General features: G+C 42.9%; 1 protein-coding gene and 1 pseudogene across 1 annotated transcript in view; one reads left to right on the top strand and one right to left on the bottom strand.

Moving 5' to 3' along the window:
• LOC133372080 (CTD small phosphatase-like protein 2-B) overlaps positions 1-23,892 on the bottom strand; it is a 69,930-nt gene that overhangs the window by 3,584 nt on the left and 42,454 nt on the right. The window lies entirely within an intron of this gene.
• On the top strand, positions 11,341-13,213 carry LOC133371757 (calicin-like; annotated as a pseudogene).

The raw sequence follows: 23,892 nt of genomic DNA, 5'->3' as shown, positions 1-23,892 counted from the left end.
CTGCGGATTGTGAGTTGGCTGGACCTGTCTTAAAATACAATAGAGGGAAAATTCAGATATAAACATTCACCACTGAGGATACCGAGGTTTCACGAGCATCTTAGCAATACAAGTATCCTGTTCGGAGATAGATTCCACATTTCTGTTTAATAAGATTTTTAGCATGCGGTAGTGTTTAAGTGAGCACTTCCAGGACACATAGATGTTATGTGGGAAGTGCTCTCCCAAGATAAGAACAGCCTGCTGGAACAGGCCAATGTCCCATCTGGTAGAGCATCCTGTTGTCACAGTGGCCAACTAGATGCCTATGAAACATCAAAGTGACATGCAGACATGCTGAAGCCTGTTTCAGAGTGAGACTGTTGCTATGTTGGCTTCAAGCAAGGTAGTGCTTAGAGAGCAGGGGTGATAATTTGTGGCTCTTCAGATACTACTGAAATACAACTCCCATCATCCAGTTATTGGCCATAATGGCTAGGGTGGATGAGAGTTGTAGTTCAGCAGCACTGGGAAAACCACAGATTAGCAACCCTTGGTGCAGGGAGAGTAATCATCCTCTAAGAGGAAAAGAGGCTGCTGTCCCTTTAAGAATCCACAGCCACCTATGTTCAGTATTCAGTGATATAAGTTGTATAAGTATTTAATATCTGATCAAATTCAATGTTGTTCAGTAATATTTAAGGATGTGTCAGATTTTAATTTTGGATTTACCTGGAAAGAACATTTATTTTTTCTCTTTATACTTTATATGAATATCTATCATCATCCACAGTCCTGTTTATGTTGTTTCGACAGCCTGCAGCAAATGCCAAACACGTTTTTCATCGTTATGAAAAGGGTGAGGTGGAACAATGTAAGTTCCACAAATATTAGAAAGGAAGAGAACTGCTCCCCCGCCCACACACACAAAAACGTGTGTATGAGTGAGAAACAGGACTACAATGGGAATATGGAAGCACAAAAGTGTGCCACACGGTAGAAACATTAACTAGTGATCAATAACTGATGTTTTTAAGCAGAAGATACATTAGGGGAAAGGAAATTCATAGGAACCTATGAGTCAGACCACTGCTCTCTGTAGCTCAGTGTTGCCCACTATCCTCCATCCACAGCTGGTATAGCACAGTGGGGAGGAGAGCCTAGCTGGGAGTCCAGAGTCTGTGAGTTCAAATCCCCGCTCGTGTCTCCTGGGGGTCAAGGGCCAGCTAAAGATTACCCCACAGTGAGTGGCTCAGGGGTGACGTGCTCAGTACAGGTCCCCACCTATCCCCACTAACCCCCCTCACTACCCAACCCCTTCCTTTACACCTGCCTGCCTCTGTCTCCCTCCCTCCTCCGCTGGCCCAGCAGCTTTCCAAGATCTGTTGTCACACTATAGGTCACAGCACCACCTGTCGGCAGCCAAGCAAACTGCTGTGTGATGACATTAGGCAAATACAGAACAGGAGATATATATACTGTTTAACATGACAGTCTCTTAAGTGGTTCACACAAATAACAGTCAAAAACCGCAAGCAAAAAGTAAATATCAAAATGCAATAGAAATCCAATAAAATATTAAACAGAACATTAAAACGTGGGCTAGAAACTTGGCTTTCTGCCTTAGCCTGTAATCGAAGAAGAGTCTCACCTCTCCTGAGAAAACAGTTGGTAAAGAGGAGCAGTCCTTAACTAGAAATCATTCCATCAGTGTTGGGGCAGACACTACTCTAGACACCAACTTAAGCCAATGGCAGCATCCAAGTTGTAATGGAGTCATGATTTTATCCTTGAGTGTTCTGCAATCATTAGTCTGCTTTTGTGGGTTTCCTAATATCCAGATATGCATTGCATTGCAAGAAACTCTGAAGCCTCCAGAAAGGTTCTTCTGTACAACATTGCGGGTGCAACAGTGCCAGATAATTATTTCTTCTCTGTGGCCATCAGTCAGTAATGTCCTCTTATTGACACTTGGTCAAATGTACAGAAGTTGATGGACTGGCTGTTGAATGTTACTTCAATACTAGTGATAGGAAGTCTTCTATTGCACTGAGGAGCCAAGGCAGGCTGTGTAGCATATCCAGGTCTGTCCTCCTACAGAGGGTGAGTGTGGCTTGAGGGACAGCCAGGAGGCTGTCACAGCTGCCCCCTTTCCCAGCATCTGCTGGTTGAAGTGACTGTCTCACTTTGCCTAATGCATTCCTGTAAATGAACCTGGTTCAGAGGGTTGTATCTTTCGTAGTTTTCCTTTCACTTTTCTTAGGAAATTTTGATTTCACACTTTTTGTCTTTATACAGCATTCACATTTTTCTGTGGATTTACACTCTCCAATTGTAATGCCTCTAGCCAATTTTTTCTTCTCTAGAGCACTGATTCTGGCTAAGCTGTCATGTCCCATTCTTCAATGCCAAACATATAAACATCCAGAATGACAGGTTTCTCTGGCTGTACTTGCATGCATAGTTTCAATGTATTCCAAATGCAAAAGTCCGTTTTTCAATTTTGCAGTACGACATACTTCTCTAGGATCTAAAACTTGGTATACTATGCCACTTAGAAAAAGCTCATTATTTTAGTGGCACTTATTAAGTTATCTTTGAATGCTAGAACAAATAGGCAATCGTTCAGTTCAAGCTTTGTGGTGCCCTCTGGCGTTTTCCAAAGTAGCTGCACCATGCCTATTCCTTGAGAATAGAAGGTGTCTCCAGACGCAGTCATTATATTCTGTGTATGAGCTTTAACATTCTTAAAACAATTTTTTATCATTTATTAAATGTGCAGTACAACCACTGTCAATTAAAAATCTGGTTTTATAACCATTTTTTCCATCAAAAAATGTAACTGGAATGCTTCACTTTAGTCTGGCCTTGTGTTTTTCTTTCAGCTTGCCTTTGTTTAAAATCAGACAGTTCAATGTGATGTACAGCACCGCAGTATTTTACATATTCCCATATTTTATTATTAATATGACCTGGCAGTTTTGTAAATAACTTTATAAATAAAACAAAATATGCTCTGTTCAACAACAGCTGGTGGACCAAAGGTTCCTGACACCTCTTCTATACAATTAATGCAGTCCAGTTAGGCATGCCCATTAATGTTGATGGGTTTACTCTGAGTAGGACTAATGCCGGCTATAACCCAGAGAGTGTGCTTTCAGAAGAAATAAATGATTGCTGGTGTGCCTTACTGAGCTGTGATCTGAGATCAGGCTCATCCATTAGAAATAAAGGTCATCTGGGCAAACCCTACAATGCAACCCCAGACTTGAGGTAAACGTAAGGTCTGTGATGTGTTCTTGCCAGCTGTTGTCCGGTCAGGACAGGGAAAAGTCCGTTGAAAGTCCCTCTCAGCTGCGAAGTTTATTTGGGTGGCCTGGACACAGTCACTGGTTTACAGCTATTAAACAGATTGCCTAGTGCCCCCATGTGGACCCAGATGCTGCTCATAGAGAGATGGATGCTCAACAGCCTTTCCCAACTAGTGGGCCACCAGGTGTTGTTGGACCACAACTCCCATCAGCCCCAGCCAGCACTGCCAATGGTCAGGAAAGATGGGAATTGTGGTCCAACAATATCTGGTGGCCCACTAGTTGGGAAAGGCTGCGTCTAGTAGGCAAAGATGGCTTGCCTAGGCCCAGTGGTGGCTGGTAGCTCCATGTCACTAGGGCAGTGGAATCCACTCTGGCTTTTAGTCTGAGCTTTCAAGGAGCTGTCCCTGCTTGGGGGAGAAATTTGATTCGGTTCACTTTTAAAGCTGAATTCATCCAATTCTCACTGCAAGAAAGAACAGGACAACAAAATCACAGCCATTCTTCAAAATTTGCACTTATCTAAATTTTGTAATGCAGTTCTCCCATCAACCAATGTTTACAAAAATTCACATATATTAGTAGAATGTGTGCATAAACATGAATATATTAGTCAAAGTAACACAAAGATGTACTATATTAGGAGAATTTGCTTGTGTTAGGTCCAAACCCAACACGCAAGCCGTCACTGTCTACCCCAGCTCGCATTCACCCAGGAGGGGTGCAGAGTTGAGTGCAATTAACCCACTACCAGAGACCAAGTAATCAGACAATAATCCTTTGCAAAGGGGAACCCGATACTTACAAGCCAGAGGCTGTGCAGAATGGGAACCCCATTTATTGAGAGAACAGAGAATATATATAGCTTTACCCCAGAGGTTACAGTATTGGGGAGCAGCGTCATACACTTCAAAGAAAACATTAATTGTCATAGTAACCTAAAGATATGTAGAAAAGGAGGTGAAGGGGTGCAGGGGAGAAACATTAGCAGGGACATCACAATTTCCTTCAGACTTGGGTCTGCATATTTTACACGTCCCTGAGATAAGCACTATGCAGCTAGAAACAAAAGATAGAAATGGGATGGGGCACCAGTTGCAACCAGGCGCCCCTTGAATGGTGACAGCCTTAATATGCCAGGCTTGCATTTCAAAGACTTACATAAGACTTACATGTCAAGGTTTTATGGGGCACTAGGGAAACTTTAACATTTCTTTCAAGATACACTTTGCAACTATATGCGAGGCATTAGGTTTGGGCATGATACAGGAAACGGGGAGGGAGGAAAGTTTCCAGCTTAAACCGGCTTTTATTCACTGAGCCACTGGAATAATGAAAGGTCAGGTCACCAGGAAATAAACCGACATTATTTTATATCATGATCAATTTAATTTTTTTTATCCCAACAGTCCCTCCTCTCAGCGCTGAGTGAAACCATACTCACTCAGCAAGCTGCACACCCTGGTTTGGTTCCCACAAGGGTCTTAACGCTATTTCCATCAGTGTTAGTTTTGGTCCCTTAAAAACTAAGCTCAGAGACCTATTTACGCATATAGGCATTAACTAAATAACATTAGGAATACATTGCAAGTAACAACATCCAGCAAAAAAAAACTATCACTATAATCACATAAAACAATATCTCATGCCAGCTAGACCAAGGTTCACAAAGCCACCAAGGGCCAGTGGCATTTGGCGACCCGTTAAGCCCAGTATAAGAAGACCCCCTACGTATGTATATATATTCCTGCATATGTGCTTCTAAAAATACTAATGCTATTTTTAACGAACAATGGGATTCCCTGTGAGTGGGGGTATATCCGCCAAGGAATAAGATGACATTTATGCTGTAGCTTTAGTTTTTTTATCTTAATTTCTGCCCTTATTACTCTTCGCACAAAACCTTGTGGGAAAGCATAACCAGCCATACCATTAGGTGGGGGTGTGGGGTGGGAATTGTAGTTTAGCAGGCTCCATGTCCCTGCCTCCAGGCTCCATGGCCCTGCCTCCAGGCTCCATGGCCCTGCCTTCAGGCTCCATGGCCCTGCCTCGTAACAATCTCCCCCCGTTGGAAAGCATCCGTATGCAGATGTCTTTTCACCCCTTAGACTTCTTAGTCTTGCCCTTGGCTCTAATGCTTACTTCCCTCTGGTGTATCTGTGCCATTTGGGATCGGATCCATATTACAAGGGCCATTAAGACGAAGACCAGAATTATTTGAAATATCAAAATCACCACAATGGGGTGCTTTATAAGGGTTACAGTCTCCCTTGGCGTCCTCACCCCAGGCCAAACAGGGAATTCAAAATCATCCATGTGCCTATATCTGTGAGTGCTTATCTGTAGTGTGGCTTGCTCTCCCATTTGTTTAACTGCTTCTATTGTTTCTGTACATAGGATGAGAAAGTAACTTCTGGAGATCAGCTAGGCCATACTCTAATACAATGGGTTTGAGGTGTTGAAACAAATCTGGATTAACTAATATTCTCTGGATGGTCCATACAGAGACTTTAAATGAAAAATCACATCCTACTATTCCTTAATACCACAAAGGCATCTATTGATGTATGTTAGCTTAGTTTGTATATAGTACTTATCAAGAACAACATAATCACAACATGTTCTAAGGCACATGCACCCATATCCATAATATACAATAATTGAACTGGATTCAATGCTTAGCATGAAAGAGCAATAAAATACAGTAAACATTTTGAGAGAAAGGCAATCTTGATGTGATTTCAAACTATCATCTTCACAGCGAGAAAGTAAACAAATGGGCCAAAACTCTACACTGATGAACCTCACATCTGAAATAGCCAAATTCAGTAAACCCCTATTACAAAATTACTCAGAGGGATTTGGAAAGCAAAACATCTAAAGAACAAAATGGCCATAACATATAAATCATGAAAGGAAAACAACAACAACAACACATCCTTAAAGGACAATGCATAAATAATTACATTCAATGTTACAATGGAAATAGAACAAGTATCTTGGTCTTGAAGCGTACTGTGGGATGGCTTGAACAAAGTTCATCCTGTTCATGTTCAGTGGAAGCTATAACTGAACTTGTGTGTCTTTGCCAATGCTAGGCAAAGGAACTGGAATAATGAAAAGAATCTTCATTCCCCCCTCCCCCCGAGTGACTGTATGAAAAGATTGCGGACTTGCACAAGGTATCCATTTCAGGTTGATGGCCAAAATAGGCCTGAAAATAGTTATGTGGTTGGGTAGAATGAAACAGGCCCCTATGCTGTTTATCTGTGTCCTGGTCCTGGAGCAATTCAATTTATATATAAATAAAACTTCCATGGTCAGTAATGAGACTTCTGATCAAAAGTGGGTAAAAACCAAAATATTGTTGTTGCAACAGACAGACAAAACACACAACAGTACAACACTTTCTAACTTCTGAGTTTCCCCAGCCTCTGGCCATGTACAGAGCTTTGCTCATGAAAGTAGCCACAGTAAGCAGCCTGTGGGAAGAAGGGGATTAATGTCAAATGGCAAGGGCTGAAATAAGACATTATTTTTAATAAGTTACAATCACATAACAGACAACACAATAAGTAATAAGGCCCTTCCTCTTCTCCTTAGGATATGGCCTGGCTGGAATCAATTGGAACAGACAACACAAATTTAGGAAAACACAGTCAATCCATCTTTATATAAAAATAGTAAACCATAAGGATCACGTTAGACTTAAAACATAAACATCAATTAAAACGTTATTATACAAAAACGGAGGGGAATCTGGCGTACGCAATTTCCTTTTAAACAGTGGAAGAGAATGCTGTCTCCCTTTTAGTTTGTACTTTGTGCATAACTGAAGCAAAGAACAAATTAAACCAGAACTAAATCAACACAAGGCAAACATTTTTTTTCTTCCAAACTGCTGCAGAATAAAACCATCATCCCACTGTGTAAACAGACTGGAGAAAACAACTTTAAGAAACTTGAAAAAGAAGGGAGTACCCAAAGAAATAAAATGTTAGGTGAAAACGTTCCTCTGTTGCACAGTAGTTGTGGTCAACTGGCAAGGACTGAGATAAGAATATAAAACATTAAATCAGGAAGGAAGATACACACAAGTAATTCGTAGCAGCAAATTGAATCCTAAGACCATACACCCAAACGGGTAAGGTGTAGGATATAAAATAAAGGAAAAATTCTCAGCATGAATCAGCATAACAAAGCCATCTGCCTCAGCTGTACTGCCAAGGACATAGGATCTCTCAATAGATCACCTTCTTCCCTTTAGGGTTGTTCCAAAGTGAGACCCCAACCCCAAGATTTAAATGTATGAACATTTAGCAAACAAGACAGACAAACAAAAACTTAATAACCTAGATTCATGTCAAATAAGGAGGAAGGGAAAAAGGGGTTAACCCAGTACAGGAACAAAAAAAAGAAACCCTGACATTCTAAAAGAATTGCTTAGTTCAAATCCTATACTCTTTAAAAAAAGAATTACTAAGAACTACTAAGAGAACAGGTGGGAAAAAGTAAAATCAACATGATTTAAAAACGACAGTAATGGAAGGAAAGTTCCCTTGAAAACAAACCCACAGAAGAACTTTCATACATAAACTAAAAAAAAAAGCTACACACATACAACCTCACACTTGGGTACCCAACTCATACACATTTCATTTATGCAAATCATTCCTAATACCGTTCTTACGTTCTTACTTCCCGGGAAAACACAAGCCTTACACGCCTAGGAGCCTGACGGCTGACTCCGTTCCTTTTCTTTCTCCTTATCCCCAGTTGAATCCACTACCTCTAGAATCACAGTCACAGCTTCTCCTCACCAACCCGGTCTGTAATTAACAAAATAATATCGTACAGGCGGTTGTGCCTGATGGACAAAAGACCAAGTCCTTTGCTCTACTACCTCTGTGTGCAAGACCTGTCCCTGGGCGTCCAGGTACAGCTGGTCTCGCACAATCAATGGCGTTTCCTTAGTCAATAACCGTTTCTCTTTTTCTCTTTTTCGCAAGCGCGTGACCGTTCCCCCCTGAGGGCCCCTCTCCTGGATCCTTCTCTTCCGGCTCAATACTTGAAATGGAAGAGACTTGTTTCCGCGCCGGCCGAGAAGCCCCGCCTTCGGGGCTGGAAGGCGGCGCCGGCGCGGAAGGCATAATAGAACGACTTAAAATCATTCTTCTATCTGAGTCATCCTCAGAAAAATAACTTGGAGGGGGAGCCTCACTGGTCGAAGATCTGACTTTCAGCATTGTAAAACCCCTTACTCTCTGTACTCCCATCTTCCATTGGAGCCAGACATTCAATTAATCTGGCTGGTTTACCTCTATCCGTTCCCCTACTCTTCTTAAAGGAACAGGTTTAAAGGAGCCACCCTTTGGCCACCGTTCACCCGGTGCCAACACTGCAGTTACCCACGGCCTCACTACCGCACAGAGCTCAATCATCCGTTTTTCATTCCTTTCAATAATGGCAACTCCTCTTTTTCCAGAGCTTGCACATTCCCAAGGGGCCATCCTTTACCGGTACGCTCCCTTTTAACCCATGGCATCTGGTAGAGGTTTCCTCAACTGTGCTTTATCCCTGCACTGCCAATCAACCCGCTTTCCTTGACAACCAAGAAAACTCTCTCGCGGCACCTGTTGTCAAAATAAAGGGGTGCAATGGCAATACAGGGGTCCGCACAAGGGATCCCGGACGAGCCCCCAAATTGTTAGGTCCAAACCCAACACGCGAGCCGTCACTGTCTACCCCAGCTCACATTCACCAAGGAGGGGTGCGGAGTTGAGTGCAATTAACCCACTACCAGAGACCAAGTAATCAGACAATAATCCTTTGCAAAGGGGAACCCGATACTTACAAGCCAGAGGCTGTGCAGAATGGGAACCCCATTTATTGAGAGAACAGAGAATATATATAGCTTTACCCCAGAGGTTACAGTATTGGGGAGCAGCGTCATACACTTCAAAGAAAACATTGTCATAGTAACCTAAAGATATGTAGAAAAGGAGGTGAAGGGGTGCAGGGGAGGAACATTAGCAGGGACATCACAATTTCCTTCAGACTTGGGTCTGCATATTTTACACGTCCTTGAGATAAGCACTATGCAGCTAGAAACAAAAGATAGAAATGGGATGGGGCACCAGTTGCAACCAGGCGCCCCTTGAATGGTGACAGCCTTAATATGCCAGGCTTGCATTTCAAAGACTTACATAAGACTTACATGTCAAGGTTTTATGGGGCACTAGGGAAACTTTAACATTTCTTTCAAGATACACTTTGCAACTATATGCGAGGCATTAGGTTTGGGCATGATACAGGAAACGGGGAGGGAGGAAAGTTTCCAGCTTAAACCGGCTTTTATTCACTGAGCCACTGGAATAATGAAAGGTCAGGTCACCAGGAAATAAACCGACATTATTTTATATCATGATCAATTTAATTTTTTTTATCCCAACACTTGCAACAATATGTAAAAGTCAAAATTGCATATAAAAATGGTTTCTTAGAAGAAATTGACACTAAAATGCTGAAGAATGTTCATGGGTATTTAAAAAAAATATCCCAAGTTTCAGTAGGAATGTAGAGAACGGAATTTAAGGCTGGAAAAATGAGAAATGGAAAGAACCAAAATGGACAGATCCAGCCCTAGCCCAGTATATTGTCGTGGATTACGTGAGCAGATTGTTTAAAATTATTTGCCACTTTTCCATATCAATATGCTGAAAGCGGCTAACAACAGAACAAAAATACAAATCACTACATCAATAACAATAAAATTCTAAATCATTCCAAAACAACAGACCGACATAACAAAACATATCTACTGAATGATGGAGTGGTGATGGCCTTTGGCTAAGAAATACAGATTTGGAGTTGGTTTACAAAGGAACATCTGAAGGACCCTACTGAATGAGGACCAAGCATCAACCGAGGCCGCCACAGGTGGGCAGCCAGGGGTTGAGCATGGCCCTCCAGGCATCTGTCTCTCCAGTCTGTGGGTCTCTTCTCAACCTTAGCATGAGGTGCATTAGCTCACCAGGATTCCCCTTTGAAGGACTAGGAAAACAGTTTTATTGGGGGAATGAATGAACCCCCAAAGTTACTCTCTCTAGCCCTTCTTGGACTGTCTCATCACCTCCCCACGTCTCCTGGCTTCATTTTGCAACATTTACCCAGGACTGGTTTCCGTAGTTTTTCCCTCTCTTTACTGACTTAAGCCCCTGCTTGTATCTCCTCCACCTTCCTGCTCAGGCTTCTTGACTCCATCATGTCCAGCTTCAAGGGGGCTTGCTTCTCCACTGTGCTGCCCCACACCTGGGACAATCAGAAACCCCTTGCAGTTTTGGCCTTTTCTTAAAGGGTCAGCTGAGGAGTGATGGCTGGGCAGGAGCATATTGTACATGATGTGCCTGATTAACACTTGCCAGGGTGAGACAGCAGCAGAGGCTTATCAAACCTTCAGGATTGGCCCCTGAAGACGCTGGTCCAAACCTGGAGGGTTGGCAACCCTACTTGTAAGTTATGTTGTTAATAGCAGCTATGCACATAGCCAGTGGCCCCATCTGCACTATGCATTTAAAGCAGTACCATACCACTTTAAACAGTCATGGCTTCCTCCAAAGAATTCTGGGAAGCGTAGTTTGATAAGGGTGCTAAGAGTTGTTAAGAGAACCCCCCCATCCCCCTCACAAAGCTACACTTCCCGAGTTCCCTGAGAGGATCCTAGTTCCTTCCCGCCTTCCTAGGTTTCCTCTCTCTCTCTCTCTCTGGGAAAAGACATATTTTTTGTCTCTCCCTCTCAACAAGCATGAGGGCTGCATTGGGACCAGTGCAGAGCTCCTCCAACTTAGCCAGTTAGCCAGATGTAGGACTCTTTTCTATCAAACATGTACTTCCAGAATAAAGTAGTTCTTTCTTATTTTAAAGCTTAAAGTCTCTGTCTGACTAATTTGCAGGGAAGGCAGAATCTTAGCAAGAATTCAAACACACATACATTTGAAAATACTCTTCCCAACCCATGTCACAGATAATTGTGACCTAACAGCTATATTTGATGACATCACTCCTCTGTACCCAGAGTAGGGTCTTCAACAACAGGGCAGAGTCCTTTATGCTTATAGCAGCTCCCTCAGTTGCAGACAAGCTTGGCTCCAAATATCAGGATGCAGTTTATAGAAGAGAACCACAACAATTTTCTGATGCAGGCCCTCAACGAACAGAGAAAGAAGCAGGAGTTTTGCGATGTGGCTGTCAGCGTGGACCAGAATATTTTCTACGCACACCTGAATGTCTTAGCAGCCTTATCTCCCCATATTAGGACTCTAATATCCAGCAATTACATGAAAGCTGACAAAAGACTCTTTATTACCATTGATCCCAAGTCCCTGAGCTCGGCCGTGGTGGAGGAATTGCTCGACTACCTCTATACTGGGGAGATTGTGATTTCTGAGAAGAATGTGGAGGAGCTGCTGAAGGGAGCCAATTATTTCAGTTCCCAGACTTTAAAAAGCCACTGCTCTGACTTCCTCCTTGTGACCCTTAGGAAGAAGAACTGTCTCTACTACATGCTCCTGGCCACCAGTTATGATATGAAAGACGTGGAAAATGCTGCCTATGATGGACTACGAGGCAACTTCAGTTACTGGGCAGGCCCTGGCATAACAGACCTTGTCCTTTGCCCTGATCACATCTTCAGCAGGCTCCTTAAAGATGAGAACCTTCACGTGGAAAATGAGGACCAGACCCTTTCGGCTCTCCTCCAGTGGGTGAAATATAAAAAGTCTGAAAGGGAGAAGTTTTTTAAAAAGTATTTTACCTACATACATTTGTCTGCCGTCTCCACCAAGATGCTGTTAGCTGCTTGCCGTGAAGTGGTACTCTTTTCAGACCACGCCGGCCCCCTATCTCGCATAGAGAGTACTTTGAGTGACCGTAAACAGGGAAATCCTCAAAGCCTGATGGTTCACCAAAGGAAAGGGGCATTAATGGACTCCGTGGTGGTTTTAGGGGGACGAAAAGAGCAGGGTAAGATCCACAGCGGAGTTTTTGCTTATATCGTTGGAGAGAACATCTGGCTAAAGCTCACAGAGATGCCATGCAAAGCAGCTACTGCGAGTGCAACATCCTTAAGGAAATGCATCTATGTTTCTGGAGGAAGAGCAGAGCAGTCCTCTTGCTTGAAGACAGCCTGGAAGTATGATACGGATACTAACTCTTGGACCAGACTTCCAGATCTGCCGATAGGTTTGGCCTTCCACACCATGGTGACTTGTGGGGGGGCAGTGTACTCCGTAGGAGGAAGCACAGCCCCAAGAACGTACACGTCAAATATCTACAAGTACGATGAAGAGAAAGAACAGTGGATCCTTGCTGGGAAAATGACTGTTCCTATGGATGCAACTGCGTTGATCACCAAGGGAGACCAGACTATTTATATTGTGACAGGGCGATGCCTGGTGAATAGGCACTTCTGCCGAGTAGGTGCGCTGGATTGCTTTGACACTAAAACTGGGAATGTGCAATGCCTCACATTCCCCATCCAGTTCATTCAAAAGCCCTTGCTGTCCTTTCCAAGGGAGACCATCTTGAGCATACAGAGTGACAAAGAGAGTCTGGAAATAAATCTACAGAAAAGCAAAATGAACAAATCCACAAACCTTATGCCTCTCTTGCCATATAAGGACAGCTTGCATCTTTCACATGCGGTGTGCTCTCTTGGGGATAACAAAGTGTTTGTTTCTGGTGGCCTGATTTGTCCAGGCAACAAACATCCTGAGGAACGTTCTATCAACCGGCAAGCATATATGTTAAATCAAAATGTGGGGGAATGGAGGATACTGGCTCAGCCTCCAGAAGCTGTGCATGGTCCTGCTTGTTGCACAGCTAAGTTGCCATGCAAGATTCTCCAAAAAACTGCAGTCAGTTAATTTGGGAACACAAAATCAGACAGAATTCTGGCAATAAAGAATGACTCATTTGCAAATCACAGGTAAACACAAGGTTGCTTCCCTTCGTCTCTTTATCGTGTGCTTTGTTTCAGCAATGTAACTAGAGTGCGCACAACCAGGACGAGGGTACATTCAAAGATTATGTAGTGTATCGATAGTCAAAATATATAACATTTTCTTTGGGGCGTGAAAACTCAAGCCTGTTTTCAAAATGGTAGATGCCAAGTCAGAAACCAGCCTGTTCTGAGGGCAATGGGCCAGGCAGAGTGCCACCACTGCAGCTGCTCCATGGACTCTGTGCCCGTAGCCTAAGCGCATCCAGCCACCGAGCATTGCCAGCAGTTTGACTTTGGAACTGTTGACTTTGGAACTGCAGCAGTAGTGCCTTCTAAGTCCACAACCATTCTTACCTACTTTGCTGCTGGTTGCAACACAGAATTTAGGGCCTGCCCAAGGCCTAGAAATGAGTCGTGACAGCACTGCTTTCATTCAGGTGTAGATGGTTTCACAGCACCAAAGAATCCTGCACTCTGTATATAACCTGGGCCAGCCTCTTGCCCGGTTCCTGCTTTTAGGAAACAGTGTGGGTCCTGAGGATCTTGAAAATGTATATGATTTTAAAATGGAACAAATGTTAATCTCACTAATGCAGTGTTATAATTCTTGTGACTCCAATATGAATTTGCTCACAAAGTTCTTAGAGAAGGCGAAGCTCTGCTGAGGCATTACTTTTTCACAACCAGCTGGAAGCGGAATTAAACCATGGTTTCACTATTTCTATGGCCAAGATCCTACTATAACATTTGAGAAACACTGTGGCCCTATTCAGCAAATGACCCCTGCAACAGTAATTAGACGCTTCCTGCTTGTTGCTTCGGCTTCTACCTGCTTCTTGTACACAGTGCTGCGGTGGCATTACTGATGAAATTCTCCTTAAAAAAGGAGTTCCTCTTCCCTGTACAGGGTGGGTGTGTCAGTACTGATTTCTTCTCATGTATTTATTTCCTTCTCTTTTAAAACATGAAACAGCACTTTTTTGCAAGGGAGGAAAAGGGGGGGGGATGAGAGGGAACCAGAAAGGAATCCCTGTCTCAAGCACAACCTGAACATGTGAATATTAAATACATCCACACATGGACATACATTTTAAGCATGGTGGCTAAATGTGTACTTCATGATTCTTCTGTATTATTCAGACGTAGCCATGTAGGTATGCTTAATAATTGAGTAAGGAGCAGAAACTGCACCCAGTCCAGCCCTGTAAAGGGTAGTCTGTTCCCCCCTGACCACCTCCCCAATTGCACACCAGAATTGAAAGAAGGATGTGGAGGGAGAAGGGTTTTAGAGCAGGATATGGGGCTTTGGAGTTGGGGTTGGGGCACCGGCCCAACAGCTCTTCCATTCCAGCAAAACTACTTGCCAGAAAAGGAGCTAGGATGACTCTGACAGTATAGCAAGGTTATGGAAATCAAGCAAGTAAAACTTTACTTACGATTGCATAATCATTTCCAGAGAACTATAACAAAGAACGGAACCAGTTGTCCTTTAGAAGGGAGGGAAATGAGAAACAAAGAAGCTTGTCACCGGCGCTGGCTACGGAGGAATTCTCTTGAGCTCTGACACAAAGCTCTGTGCAACTCTCTTAGGGCAACTTCACCCCAGTAAGGGCCCAGACTGTTGCCATCTTGTTCCTGGGCTTGTAACAACAACTTGCCATGCAAAAATCCAGCAGGCATCTCTTTCACAATGCTAGTTGAAATGCCAGGAAAAATTCCACTTGCTTCATTTCTGCATCATAGCTGTAGAACACATGTGGGGAACCTTGAACCCTCTAGATGTGGCTGAACTACAACTCCCATCAGCCTCAGCAAGCACAGCCAATGGCTAGGGAAGATGAGCGTGATAAATCAGCAACATTTGGAGGGCCAAAGGTTCCCCACACCTGCAGTAAAAAGTACTGGAGCAATGCCAGTCAACAGCTGGCAACCCCAAGGAAATGTATTGAAGCCATGGAGTTTTACATTAAAAGAAACAAACATTTAATACTAGTTGTAAAAAGAGAGAAACAAGAGGAAAAATTCTAGTACTGCAATCCTTAGCCCATATTCTTGGGAATAAGTCCCACAGAATAGTGTAATTTACTTCCAAGTATATATGCATATGATTGGACTGTAAATGCTGCAATCCTGTACACACTTACCTGGGAGTAAAACCCACTGAACTCAGTGGGACTTACTTCAGAGTAAACCTGTATAGGATCAGACCACATAAGGATCTTTATCATGTGTTTTATTTCTATACTAATGGTCTGATCTTTTTAAAGTTGTAATGGCACTAATTTCAGTTGGAAGTTTCTGCAGTCCTCAGCATGCACATGAGAAAAATGAACTTATGTAATTCAGTGGGTTTTACTTCCGAGTAGATGGATTTGGGATTCATCTTTAACAGTTAAATCCTATGCATCTTTTTTCAGAAGTCTCATATTCAGTCTTAAGGATGAAATCCCAAGCACAGTTACCTGCAAGTAAGTCCACTAAACTCAATAGAACCTTTTTCTGAGCTGACCAGCATAGGCCATAGGATTATACTGCTAAGCGTGTTTAGGAATGTGGAGTGCAATCCTTTACACATTTATTTGGAAGTCGATTGCACATTGTTCAGTGGGAATTTCTTCAGATTGAACCTAGGATTACAGTTTTAGATTTCTAAATTGTTAGACACATATAATTTGGGCAGTAATAGTGGTAAAACAACAATCTTATAAAGCCACTGAAAAGAGTCTTCTAGCATGCTTCCTTGTCATTCCCTGCTGACTGGGGCCTAGCAGAGTGAAAGGAGTGCCTACTTCAAACAGCCAAGTTGAGTGAGAATTCTGTAACTGCAGAAGAAGAGGCAGCGAATCCTGATGAGAGCATCCCATCTACATCATCACACAGCTTGGTAGCAGCAGGAGATCAACGTGTAGAGACACTGGATTCAGTAATTCAAGCAGTATCACTTGACAGTCAGAAAGGACAGTCAAATGGTGACAGCGATAGAGAAGCAGAAAGCAGTATTGACGCCTGGCCCGTTTTTTCTATAACCTTAGAAGGGGGCACAGCTGTGACTATCGTAAAGGGACCCTGCACTTCCGAATTTGCCACTACACTACCCCTTTTGGGGGGCACATACCAGGGGCGCATGGCCAGATGCCACAGTGGGAGAAGCCATGCATTGTTACAGCAAATAGGCTGTGGCCTTTTTGTTCATGCGCAATGCCATTTTAAAGCTGTGGGTGTAGGTGGGAAACCTTTGGCCCTCTAGCTGTTGCTGAACTTCAACTCTCATCATCCCTGGCCATTGGCCATGTTTGCTGGGGCTGATGGGAGTTGTATTTCAGCAACAGCTGGCAGGCCAAAAGTTCCCCACACCCGGTTTATAGGAACAAAAGAGTCCATGCACGCAGATGAAGAGCCTCCATGAATACACCAACTAAGCATGAGTTTATGCAAGCACACAAGGGATTGTGTGTGCAGATGCATGTCAAAAAATGTATGTATGTATGTATAACTTTATTGGTTAGCCATAGGCCATCGCACAACAGATAACACATGCAGCATTTCAGTACACAAGTTACAGTTAAAATTAAATTAAAATTCATTCGTTGGATACATACCAACTAAAACCTGAAAGTCACAACAGACTATTGTGCTTCCCAGCAGAGGCCCACTATTAAATGATTAAAACCCTGTTAACACGTACAGACTGTTACCATAGGGCATCCCCCTGACAGTTTATTGCATGATCGGAGATGTATTTCGCATGTAGCTTTCGGGCTGCGAGTGCAAAAAGGGCAACCCTATATGTTACGAAAATGTCTAAATCAGACATAAGATAAGAGATGGTTTGGAGAATCTGGTCCGGGCACAAACGGGCCAACAAACAATTCAAGTATTTAGCTCGGGGACAGGAGTATAAAGGGCAGAACAGTAGATAATGAGGCAGATCTTCAACCCCCGAGACACCACATATGCAAAGACGCTGGGACCAAGGGGTCTGTGTGTAACGACCATCCAGCACAGCGTTCGGCATAGTTTGGAAACGAAGCGCTGTAAATGCTTGCCTAAGTTTTAGATGTAAAGGCTGGGTCAGGTATGCAGCTCTATGATGGTCACCTTTATAGAGCTTATGCCATTTGGAGAATTTAGAAACATTAATGACCTGCCTGTCTAAAATGGCACTGCAGATAAATTTAATCTCTAAACTTTAATCTGGTGTTTACAGTAAACGGTACCTGTCTCTGGATGTGATATAGATGATAAAGACTATCGACTCTTGAGACCCAGTATTAAACTTTTGGTTCTTGCTCAAGGCACAATTTGAGTAGTGACTTGGCTGGAGCTACTTTGGAGATGTTCCAATAATTAATCAAAGCGTAGTGAACACGAGCTCCAACTGAGGGCAGACCAGTCTCTGCTCGAAGCAGGGCAGCTAGGGTACCATGAGGTAAAAACAGTAACCTTTTCATGAAACTATTTTGAAGAGACTCGAGCCTTTTTAACTGGTTTTCTTCCCACCCCCAGACTGCCGCACCATATAAGATCTGCGGAAGAATCTTAGTCTGAAAATTTTTTAAGGCAGGGGCAATAAAATTGCCACCTACCGTGCAATAAAATTTTAGTATGGCTCCAATTGTTTTTAATGCAGAAGCTATAGTCATATCCACATGCTTTTTCCATGAAAGATTTTCGGAGAAGTATACTCCCAGGTATTTAAATTCACGGCATTGTTCAATTTGATGTCCTTCAATTCTCCATGTGAAATTAGTGTGCCTTTTGCCAAAAACCATCACCTTTGTTTTCTCGTAATTGATCGTCAACTTTTCTTTAGCACAGTAATTGCTAAGTTTCAACAGTAGCCTCCTTAGACCATTGCGAGTGATATATAATAGTATCATGTCATCCGCGTATAGTAAAATGGATATTTTCCTAGTTCCAATTGAAGGTGGAAAAAAGTCCGGCCCAGATAGATAAGGGACTGTGTCATTTATATAGAGATTAAAGAGTATTGGGGCCAAAAGGCACCCCTGCTTTACCCCTTTATTTATAACAATGGAATCAGTTAGGGAACCAGATATCCCCACTCTTACTCGTGCCGAGGTATTTGTGTGCAGTCTCTAATCAGGAACAATAGACGTTTGTCAATGTTGGTATTTGCCAACTTAGTCCACATTAAGTTCCTGTCGATGGAGTCAAATGCAGCTGCCAGGTCGACAAAGGCAGCATATAAACGCTTGGTGGGACCTGCCATACACTGTTTGGCTAAAAAAAGGAGGGTCAGGCAGTGATCAATAGTGCCTATTCCTTTCCTAAATCCAGCCTATTCGGGGTGAATAACCTGGTTAGAGGATTCCCAGTCCTCTACTTTTAACAGAAGATATTTACTATAGAGCTTAGAGCCAATATCCAGGAGGCTACTGGGGCGATAATTATTTGGATCCTGCTTATCACCCTTTTTATAAATAGGGAAGACTATACTCTGCTTCCAACCCTCAGGGAAGATGCCCGAGCTATTGATTTGATTAAACAACTTTGCCAAAATAGGGGCCCCACCAGTCAGGAAAGGTTTTATAAATTTCTGGAGGCAGCATATCTTCTCCTGGAGCTTTGCCTGATCTAAGGGCTGATATGAGGGATTTAATTTGTAATGCAGTTACGGGTGACCATTGAGGCATGCTTGTTTTCTCAATGGGAGGAGGGTTATTAGCGGGGGAGGTCATGTATAGCTTACTGAAATGGGAATGCCAGGCAATTGAAGGTATTTGTCCAATAAAGGTCTGGGAGTACCCATGCCCTTAGAGACAAGGTTCCAAAATTGGCTCTCATTCCTCTCCACTACGGCTAGATCTAGCTGTTGCCATTGGAGTCTAGCGTATAATTCTTTTTTTTTGTTTCAAAAGTAACTTATATGAAGACCTCAAATGGACTAGGTAATCATGCGAGTAAGTTACAGTGTCTCTAATGGCCGAACGTGAATAGTTCATCAGCACTCTCCTGGCTGTCCTACACTCCTGATCAAACCATCTGTTTCCTGGTTGTCTAAAAGACAGCATTAGTTTTTTCTGGACCAATATTGGTCTTAAATGTTGCACAATAGTCTGGTAAACCTGAATGGCATTCGTTTCGGAATTCATAATGTCTTGCCGTAGGGAATGAAGAGTGTTGCTAACAAGTAGTTATGAAACAGAGGAGTGCAGGTCAATGGACCAGCGAATTCTCTGTTCCGCATCTTGGAACCCCTCCAGATTTAGTAGAGGTTGGGGGGGAAGAAGGTATCAAAGCTCTCACGTATAACAAGAGTGGGAAGTGGTCACTTTCCACTCTGTTATCCACTACAAACCTAAGTAAGTCCGGAAACAGGGCCTTAGATACTAACATATAATTTTATTTATTTATTTATTTTATTTTATTTATATACCGTCCGAAGCCCGAAGGCTCTCTGGGCAGTGTACATAAAAGGTAAAAGCAAGGACAATATATAAATACAATAAATACCATAACTCAAAAAACAAAAACATACAAACAATACAAGAACCAAACAACATCCTGAATACAACATAGTAATAAAATACTATAAAAATACACTTTAAAATGCCTGGGAGTATAAAAAGGTTTTCACCTGGCGCCAAAAAGATAGCAGCGTCGGCGCCAGGCGCACCTCATCAGGGAGACCATTCCACAGTTCGGGAGCCACAACTGAAAAGGCCCTATTTCTAGTCACCATCCTCCGAGCTTCTTGATGGGATGGTACTCGGAGGAGAGCCTTAGATGTTGAGCGCAGTGTACGGGTAGTTTCATATTGGGAGAGGCGCTCCACCAGGTATTGCGGTCCCATGCCGTGTAAGGCTTTATAGGTCAAAACCAGCACTTTGAATTTAGCCCGGAAACAAATCTATTATGCTGGCACGCCGATTAGTCAGATACGTAAAAGAGCCATGTGACTCATCTATGTCAGTGCCATGCAAACATTCTAGATGATGCAGTAGCAGAAGTTCTGCCATTCTCCTCCCGTTTATTACACTTTTTGTCCTGAACAACCCTCTCAGTCAGTGGAGTTTGAGGACTAGGCCTGTGGAGTATGATGGTCTCACCCATTGACCATACTGTCCCCATTCTGGCGTTGAAGTCACCACACAGCAGCAATCTACAGTTGGGGAATTGAAAATCTAACTGTGACAAGATTCCTGACTGTCGATCCCAAATACTGTTAATACCTAAGTTCTTAGCTAAGGTAGGTGGAAAATACACATTAATACAAATAAACGGGCTGAGGCTTTTACCCATAATCCTTAAAATCTGGATATACTGTGAAGAGTTGTTATTCAGCACCTGAATATCAACAGGCAAATCCACCGAAATGAAAATAGTAAGGCCACCACTACCACGGCCTTTTTTGTTAAGTTTTGCCGCAGGACTAGAAAAGGCACGAAAGCCCTGAAGAGACGGTAAATTTGCTTCAACAGCCCAGGTTTCTTGTAAACATATAATCCTGAATTTTTGAAGGTAAGTGACAAAATCCAGGTCGTACTGCTTATTTGCCCAACCCATGATATTCCAAGATAAGATAATTGATTGTCAGGCTAAAGAAATTTCATCGGCATCTCGAGCATCGCATATACAGCCATTTAGTTTAGTGTGCGATTGAGTGAGGGTTGGGAGGTGTGGGCTTTTCTCTTGAAGATTTATAACTGTTGCACGGTGACTTATGACTGGAGTTGGCAAGTTTTTCCAGGGTTGCGTATTCGTCTCAGCAATGATCTGAATAGACGAGGTTGTCATATCACTACTTGCAGAGGACCTTTCCTGTGATCCTAACTCCTGCTCTTTAAGGTATCTCATCTTGAGCCAGTAGTTAGAATTTGGGAGGTTCCTATTATCAACATATGTAGAGCCTTTGGAAGTTGTCTTAAAGGAACTAGTGGCCTCATCTCCAGGTGGAGCCTTATGTTCCGTCACAGACTGAAGAACAGGAAGCGAGACTTCCGACTCGACAGCGGAAGACCCCTCTTTCTTAAAGAATGAGGTGGAGGACACTCCGACAAAAGCCCCACAGGCCTCCAAATCTGTTCTCTGGTGATCAGTCACCCGTCTCCCCCCAGAGACTCTCGGGGTCATACGTTCTTGTTCATACATCACCGGATCAGTGCCATGTTGAAACTTCTTTAAATGGATATCTAGAAGGTGGGACTTAAGTTGGTCAAGTCTGCTTAGTATATCCCCTTGTCCACGAGGCGATAAAATGGCGAAAGACTATCAGCAAATTCTCTTCCTTTTCAAACGGTTCATTGTTTGAGTCAGGGGGTTGGGGACGTTCTTGCGTCCCAATGTCCATCCAGCCGTTGTTACTAGCTAGCTTTCTAGTGTCATTGCCGATGCTTGAGTCAATCGGGTCAAGATCGATTAAGATTCCCTGGCTTCTTTCCCCCTCTTCTAACACACAGTCAGGATGAAAAGGACGTCGAGTGTGTAAAGCCAGTGGGGGGGCCTTGTTTTCAAAAAATCTTAGGATTATTATTCCCATTTTGGCAAAAGCATCCTTGCAATTATAAATTTGGCTCACAATATTGCAGGCATTAAAGGATATAACAGCACGGGCTCTTATCCCATTATAGTATAAATACTCCACCTGGTCAATGTCATTTATGGTAAACTGGATTGAAAGAGTTCTCTTCAGGATTTTTAACAGATGTACTTTACGATCACTTTGGAGTAGTTGGCCTCTTGGTTTGGGGAAGTTTGCTAAAACCAGCTTATAGCGATTCAATACTAGGTCCCATTTATTGCCCTTAGGGCTTTCCAACTTCTCCTGCCTTAAGTTCTCATTCAACAATACATTGAGCCACGGATCTTAGCAAGGTCTATACAAGACCTGCTCTTGCGTGGGGGATGCTAACTGTAGAGGCAGAGTAGTTATAACAGCCCTTTGTGTATTAAGAGTCCTCAATCTGGTTTGTGTTAGTTTTCCCCATGGAGCTCTTCAACTGCATTTTTATGTCCTTCTCAGTTTTCTGTGTAGGAGGGTTTCCTACTAACTTAAATAGATTCCTAAAATTCATTTTCTTATTTCACGCTGGCTTTTGATTTTTCAGGTTTTGACTCTTTTTCACGTTAGTAAGCCCCCTTTTTACCTTCCTGCGTTTCCGAACTCCAGTCACCAGCTTAGTGGAAGTGGTTGTTGTTAGTGAGTTCGATCGGGTTGATGTTGTTGAGCCCCCAGGATGAAGAGTCGGAGCGGCCTTTTGATGTATTTCAACTAGTAGTGTTAATAATTGGTTACATTCAGTTAAAAAGGATTTGACACGCTCCAAATCCATTGCCAGCAGGAACAGCCATCTCATTATTGGCAGCCCTGTCTTTGGGGAGTCTAGTAGTTGTACATCAGGTACTGACTCATTACCCTGTTCCTTTTTTAAAGAGGCTTCCATGATTATAGAGTTTGCCAACTCAGTAGATTGTGACTGAGGTGAGTTGTCATGGAGAGAGCCTAATGAATGAGTTAAAGGTCTTGCATCTGAATTCTCAGCTAGTGCTAGCTCCACCGCGAGATTTAAAGTAGAATACACCCCTGGTACATCGTGCATATTATTCTTGAGGGTGAGGGACCAGTCAAGGGGGAGGTGAGGGTCTTGAACAAGATCCTCATTAGGCTCCTTATCAGTTACTGGTGAAAAAAAGTGAGTAATTTTTGTTTGACTCCCTTGATCTTCTACTGAGGTTTCAGTCCTATGAGGTGACTCTTGGCTTTGATTCCTCTTGCTCAAACCTCCTTCCTGTGGCATACATTCAAGGGTGAAGGCAGCTCCCAAGGCTTTCCGAGCATTTCTTGTTAGTACCATTAGTACTCCTAAATTACATAGCAGTTCACTCCTTCAAATGGAAATCACTTTACGTGAGTCTCTTTTTTAATGTAAATTTCTTTGCCCAACGTCTTCAAGGCATTTGTCAGTCAGCAATAAAACATTATCCATTGGCTTCCAAAATTGACTCTTAGCCCGCAAAAGTCCTTCACTTTAATTACTAAGTGTTCCCACACTCTTATCAAGTTGTACATAGGCTACTGATGTTACAGCCCACCTCCTAACTTCTTAGGAGATTTAAGAGACACCAATGGCTTCAGCGGATTAAATATTTTTGCTCACCGTACAGAATGAATCACCATGTCTCATTTACAGATATTGTTTCATATGACAGACTCCTCAGTCCAAAAACCCCCGACTGGGCATGAGACAGGAGAAAAGCAGGGAACAATCCTATGCACTCGCAAGGTCAGCCAGACGGTGCCACAATACAGCAGCTGGTGTTTATGTTGATAAGGAAGGATAAGGAATAGGGAAAATTACAAGCCAAATGCGAGATATCACGGCTGGAGCAAAAAGTTACACAACACTAGAAAAGTAGTATGAGGAGCTGGCAAGATAGTGTCTTCCTAGCAGGCGGCCATTTTCCCTTCCTCAAAAAATGTACATGAACACTGAGGTCTTGTCACATACCTGGCTTCAGGTTAAAAAGTAGACTGTCACCTCCACTCACTTCCCCCCGTCAGCCATCTAATTCATTTCAGACACATCTCACACACCCCTTATGTCTATATTATTATCCGGCCAAAATATTGTTCAACAC

The sequence above is a fragment of the Rhineura floridana genome, chromosome 17 (assembly GCF_030035675.1).
Source record: "Rhineura floridana isolate rRhiFlo1 chromosome 17, rRhiFlo1.hap2, whole genome shotgun sequence".
NCBI lineage: Eukaryota > Metazoa > Chordata > Lepidosauria > Squamata > Rhineuridae > Rhineura > Rhineura floridana.
This window is presented reverse-complemented; position numbering and strand designations above follow the sequence as displayed.